This window comes from Balearica regulorum, chromosome 1 (assembly GCF_011004875.1).
Source record: "Balearica regulorum gibbericeps isolate bBalReg1 chromosome 1, bBalReg1.pri, whole genome shotgun sequence".
Taxonomy (NCBI): Eukaryota; Metazoa; Chordata; class Aves; order Gruiformes; family Gruidae; genus Balearica; species Balearica regulorum.
In genome coordinates, this window is record NC_046184.1 from 7,661,213 (window position 1) to 7,668,061 (window position 6,849).

Here is a 6,849-nt window from a genome sequence, read left to right on the forward strand (position 1 = left end):
AGCTTAACTCCATTTTGCAACAGGTTTTGCTGGAATCCAAGATGACATGTTGATGGATCAAAAGCTCAACTGCCGATGTACTAAGCTTCGTGTTAGTGCTACAGATAAACAGGAGCCAAGGCATGGATCGGAAGTGCTTTTGAACTTAACCTGTTTCTTAAAAGCTGATTGCCTTTAAAACTCAGTGGCAAAACTCCCAATGATTTCAGTAAAGACCTACCAGAGCAGGTTTTACACACTCCATTTGTGGCCGCTGCCTGGACTGGAGTGCGCTCCTGTTCATGGTTCTCATGGTCAGCGGCTCCACACGTGCTCGGTGCAGTTAGTCACTCCCTTTGGGGGCTACAGCAAAACATAGGCTGTTCACAAAAATGGGACAAACAAGATTAGGAACCAAAAAAACCCTCTCATATGACAAAACTATTTTGTGTGGTGGGAAGCAAGCGTACAGGCACTATGAAGGGACGACTAGCAGCAGTGGTGACAGCACGCAGCCCTTCATGGCCAACAAGATCAGACCTTTGACTCCTGAGCTATAGGAAAACTCTTAGTCATAGGTCAACAGAAAGTTAATAAAAGTCCCTCAAATCAAATTCAAGTGAGGGGGAAGGGAAAGAAAAGAAAAAGGCAATTAAAGTAACAGTTTTATTACTGAAGTCCTTATTATAACTGCACTCAAATGTCTATTTATAATTTAGATACATGTTGCAATTGCCTTCACAATCCAAACTGAAACAGTAACCCAAATGAATCTTCATCTGTTTCAAAATTCAGGTAAGAGTCCAATCAAAAAGATAAAGTGGAAAAATACTACACGCGCCAATTCTGACACAGACCTGTTTGCAATTGTAGGTATTTCTTCCACTGGTATGTGTTTGACAGTATCTTATTCAAAGGTGTCTTTCATACCTGAAAAAAAATTAAACAAGAAGTAGTTAGTGATTTTGCTGTCCTGATTTAGGAGTCTGAGAACTAAGATGCTTTTATACATTCATAATACACACTTACGTACATAGATACACATTTCCAAACAAGACGACCCTCAAAAAACTAATATCTCTGTGCATTGAATACAATTATTCCTTCTTACTTACTGCTTCTCCAGTAATCTTGGTAATACTTCCGGTAATACCCAGTAATACTGGCTTGGGCAGCAATTCCCCTGTCACTGGAGCACCCTGTTACATCACACCCTAAGATGACTCAGGATACGTCATCCACCTTGGCACGGAGGAGTGGGTGGTTGAGGTCACTGCCCTTTATTTGTACCCTCGCGCTAATACAGGCCATGAGCAGACTTTGATACAACAAAAGATCGATCTCGGGCGTTGCTGGCACCGCTCTGGGCTGCGGCGCCAAGAAGCACGCGATGACATCGATGGCATGACGGCTGGTTGTGGCGTAAGCATGGTCTCTTGAAACAGAAGTGTGTGGGCACATATGAAAAACCTTGTTGTTGGTATCTTACTCTGATTTTTATTAAAAAACAACAACAACCACCTCAAAAAAACCAAACCTACAAACCAAAACACTCCAGAGTGAGTAATTTTCAAATCTGCTGATAACCTTCACTGAAGTACAGACTGGATCTCATGAACCTAGGAAAAGAAATGAGGGAGAGATTTGCTTCGTTAAGAAAACTGATGGTGGCATTCATCTTTTTATTAAAATTAATGGCATTTAAGAGGAGCATTGTCTCTGCAAAGTACTTTTACAGTTATGGCTGTCAGTTTCCCAAATTTTATAGAACATTTTTATACAGCTGTTTTGCATTTGGCTCTTAGTTTTAATGTTTTCTGTTCGTTAAATCACAAAACTAATAGAAACTAAACAATTGAGATTTCTCCAGCAGTACAGGAATGGTCCTAATGCGCAGTGTTATAATTTAATAAGCATCTCAAATTACTATTTAAATCCACATTAAGATCAGAATTGTAATTCCAAAGATGAGGTCTTCTGAAAGCTTAATTTACTGTAGTGGGAAGTGGCAGCTGCTGCAACTCAGCAGAATTAGCTTTTTTTACTTAGATGCCAGGGAAGACAGATGTAGATGAGACAATAACAACAACAAAATCCAACACCACCACGTAGATTCATTTTTCATCACCAGAAGATTCAAGAAGGGCTTCTACAGACATATTAGCAGTGAAAGAGAGGCAAAGGAAAATATGCACCCGATGGAGAACAAAATAGGGGGCCTAGTGACAAAGGACGTGGGACTCGATGTCCTCTCTGCCTCGGGCTTTGCTGGCACAGTCTGTTCTTGGCTTCCTCGTGCCAAGCAATGGGGTCTGGGGTCACAGACCATCACCCACGCTGCAGAAGACTGAGCTGGAGACAACTGATGCAGATGGGCCATTTTCAAGTCCATGGGAAAAAAAGCCGCCCTCTCTCCTGGTGCCAGGAGAGGTTCCTGATGAACGGAGAAAGGCGAATGTCATACCCATCTCCACAAAGGGCAAGAAAAAGGACCTGGGGACCTCAGGCTCCAAAAAGATTAGGTATTAAGCCCTCCTGGATTTTGCTGTGTCCATGTACACCAAGGACAAGATGATTGCGAACAGCCAGCACAGATTTACCAAGGGAAAATTGGGCCTGGCCCACCTCCTAACCTTCTGCGATGGAATGACTTTACGGACTGGGGTAGGGCAACGTGCAGCCTGCACCCGACCTTAGGAAGGCTTCTGCCTTCTTGGGACAGGCAGACTGTAACGTGGGTGGAAAACGGGCTGAACCGTTGGGCTCAAAGGGCTGAGATCAGCAGTACGAAGTGCAGGTGGTTGCCAGTGGCATCCCTCAGCGCTCCGTAGCAGAACCGATGCTGGTTTCTCTCTCTCTTACTGACCTGGACAAGAATTAATCTTCAGGAAGCTGACTGGTGACACCAAGCTGGGGAAGCAGTTCCTACTGCTGGAGGGCAGGGCAGCCACTCGGAGGGACCTCAGCTGGCACCCCTGGAAGTTCAGCAAAGGCAGAGTGCTGTACCTGGCATGGAGTAACCCCATCCTGCAGGACAACCTGGGATTATATCTGGACACTGTGTCTAGTTTTGGGCTCCCCAGCACAGACACTGACATCCTGGAGTGAGTTCAGTGGATAGCCACCAAAATAAGAGGGATGCAGCACATGATGCACAAGGGAAGGCTGAGAAAATAGCTCAGCTTGAAGATGAGAAGGCTCCAGGGAGATCTTACAGCTGTCTGCAAGTACCTAATGGGGGGAGATAGAGAAAACAGCCAAACTCTTCTTGAAAGTTTACAGCAAAATTTAGAGACAATAGGACCGAACTGTAGCAAGAAAAAAATCCCGTTAGATGTAAAGAGAAAATTCTGCAGAATGGGGATGAACAAACACTGAAACAGGATGTGCACAGAGATTGTGTGATTTCTGTCCTTGGAGATATTAAAAGTCTGACTGCACACAGGCCTGAGCAACCTAATGTGACCTTAGGGTTGTCCCTGCCTTGGACCAGGAGACTGCAAGACATCTGTTCCACACCTAATTATTCTGAGTTCAGCTATGGTGGTAGGAGCATTCCTCAACTAAGGGGGGGATTACTACAATAAGGAATGTGCATCTAAACACAAATCTATTTTTACCGGGGCCATTTTCCTGATATTACTATTCCCCTGTCTCTGAAGGTTGAAGATGTGGGGCAACAGCTTTTTCATACCTCAAAAAATTACAACAGAAAATAGGTCAACATTGTAAGGACAAGCACAAAACAGCACTGGTTGGAATATCAGCATTAGCTTAAATGCGTCTTGGGTGACAGAAGGAAAGACGTAGTGTCGTGGCCTGGAGATGGGACAAGCAACAAGGTACTTACCTGGAATCAGAGTCTGGAGCAGCAAAGCCTGTGCTAAAGTCTAAACTGCTGCTACTGGAAGCAGAGCAAGCCAGAGTAAAGCTGGTCTAGACACACGTGGAGGAAATCCTCCATGCAGAGGACGCACGGTTGTCGTGCAATTCTAGTTTGTTGAGAGACAGGCTGCCACCAAATTGAACAGTGTTGCCTTCCACAAAAGCAAAGCCCTGTCTCTAGCTCCTGGCCTCCACTGAATTTCAAGCTTTGGCCAGCCCCTACCCACCTCCTGAGGCACTGCAGCCTGGCTTCTCTCTCCAGCTTGAGAAACGGGGTCTCAGGATTACAGCTGTCCCTAACTTCTGAGCTGGGGGTGCCCACCCACTCCTGAAGACAGATGCCTTCAGAAGTAGCAGACAGCTGGATCCATCACAGCCAGCTCAGACCACTAAGAGACCACTCAAAAAACCCCAAGCTCTTCCTGCATGGTTGGCTCTTGCAACACCAGCTGACCTCAGCTGTGAGTGAGCTCATATGCAGAACTCTCCTTCATGGAGATGTTGCTCCTATTGAGGTCCTACAGCTCCCCAAAGGGATCCCCTTCTCCCTCATGACCACCCAGCCTGGGAAAAATACCTCTCTATAGCCTGAACAAGGGGATATTTTATTACCTTCTCCCTTGTCAAGCACTGGCCAGAGGTTGCCATCACGTCTTTTAGTCAGAATGCAGATGTACCCCCAGAAGGTGACTCTTCCCAACTGTTCGCCAGATGTTCAGTGAAAAATCAGTAAAACTGTAAGTATTGGCCATCACGCCCATCTGTTGCCTCTGCAGTCACTCAGGTTTGCTGCCCTCTCGCTGCAGCGTTTGCAGGATTTTTCATCGCCTAAGTAGAAAAAGGGTCAGTCCTGAATTTCCAGCAAAACATGAAATCAAAATACTACCTGGAAAAAAAAAAAAAAAGACAAAACTACTCTGACTTGCCACAGAGAGTTTTAAGAGTTATTTTTCCCTGAGGCAGGGGGAAAAGCAAAAGGCTGAGAAAACCAATATATTAAAGGGACAGCAGATACTAGCTGTGCAAGAATATATGCTAGTTATCAAGTGTATTGCTCAGGCTAGTGAATATTCCAATTATTAAATTCTTCTCAATTTGGATAGTTTTACAAGCAGCCTTCTCACACAGAGGGATGGAAGTCGGTGCATGCAGAGGTACCTGTACATGCAAAGTACATTCGTATAAATGATCGGACATAACTAATAAAAACAACTGTTTGCTGTTGAGTTCTCGTACCTTTTTGACGCCAGCATCTCAAAAAAAACCCTTCATTTAAAAGATCTTCAAGTGTCTTGCTTAAAGCTGCAGGTCTTTAGACTTGCTACGCCCTCCGACAGCTTATGCTTATCTGCAATCTATTACTTAGGAAAACAAATCATAAAAACTCTTCTACAAATCACTGCACCCCCCAACTGATTAGGTGATGCTAACAGAGCCTCAGTGGCGTGTTTCAGCTGGCCAAGCCAGGAAGCACTTTGGGATGTAAATTCCAGCCACCAGGAAAGGCTTCAACCATCAGTTCACCCGTGAAGGGTTTTGATCCTAGCTGGCTTTGGCCGCTGTGAAGGGAAGTTTTCCTCTGAAAGTCCAGCTGAAAGTGGTTCTTGCCATAAAAAACTGGTGAGATGGTTGTGAATTTTTGCTCACCTTGCTGGCTAAGCAGTCTTCTTCTGCACGCCCTTCCCCTTGAAGACGAACCTTCTACTGTTCCAGACATGTCTAGGGAAGGGGAAATGTTGACTTCTCATCTGGCTGATGAACTAATCAACACAAGTGAAAAAAACCCCCAATATCTACCACCTAGTACATTTTTCTGCTTACACACATCTAGAGCCAGTTTAAAATACAACAGATCTTTGTAACAACCACTTTCACACAGAAGTGTACACATTTGACCTAGTTAGGGGTTTCTTTTTAACCTAATAACCTATGTAATGACAGTCTTGCCCACAACCATAAAGAAAATGAATAAAGCCACCTCCATGGTTTGCTATCAGGATACAGAACAAACTTCACAAAACAGCAGAAAAAAAAAAAGGATTTAAATCAGTAATTTTTGCACAGACAACAGGTTTCTGATGCTTTATTTTCAGAACTGCTGTGAAAACCCTAACAATTTTTTTTTCCAAAGCAAAGTCAAAAACTCAGTTACTGCTTTGAGGTTGTGGTGAACACACAACTCACAGATTTCTCCAGGAAAAGGAGCGTGAGATTCTGCATGGGGGGAGGGAGAGGGAGGGGAAACAAGGAAAAAAAATTTTAGGTGTCTGTTGAGAACACTTCTGAGTGGAAGAGAGATGAGACAAGATTTGCCAGTCTTCACTAGGAGCAAGATTTCAACTTTAAACCTCACATGATGCGCAAGACTGGTTCATCTCTAGTGACCCATTTTTCATCGACGGAAGCGCTTGTAATTCGTGCTGGTAGCAGTAATGATTATCTGAGATTTTCTTCTTCCTGGTCCGAATATCAAGAGGCAAATTCCACAATCTGGGAAAAGCTTAAAAAAGCTGGCTGGGTGAGGCGCGCTCAGTCCCATTCGGCAGAACAGCATGGTGGGTCTCGGCAGAGCAGTCAGCCTGCTGCCACGGGGCAGCTTACCGTGCCGTCGGGGAAAAGCTGGGTTTCAGCATCCGTTGCGTTTACAGGGCTGCTCACAAACCCCCGTCTAGCTCACAGCAGGCATGGCCAGGAGGACTTGCGGAGGAAACAATTCAAAATCACTTTGTGCTGATAAGTAAAATAAACAAAATAAAGTGGGTAATATACTTGGAGATAACCTACTTGCCCCCAACTTTGGCACGCAGGTGGAGATAACTCTAGATTACCACTGGACATCACAGCTTGCAGAATTGATCAAAGGAGTATTAACAACCATCAATATAATTACACTTGCAATAAAATAAAAAAAGGGAGGATTTCTCCTCTTTCCAGTTTGTAATTCATCTAGGAATCAAAAAAGTTCATGCACTTATACAAGAGCAA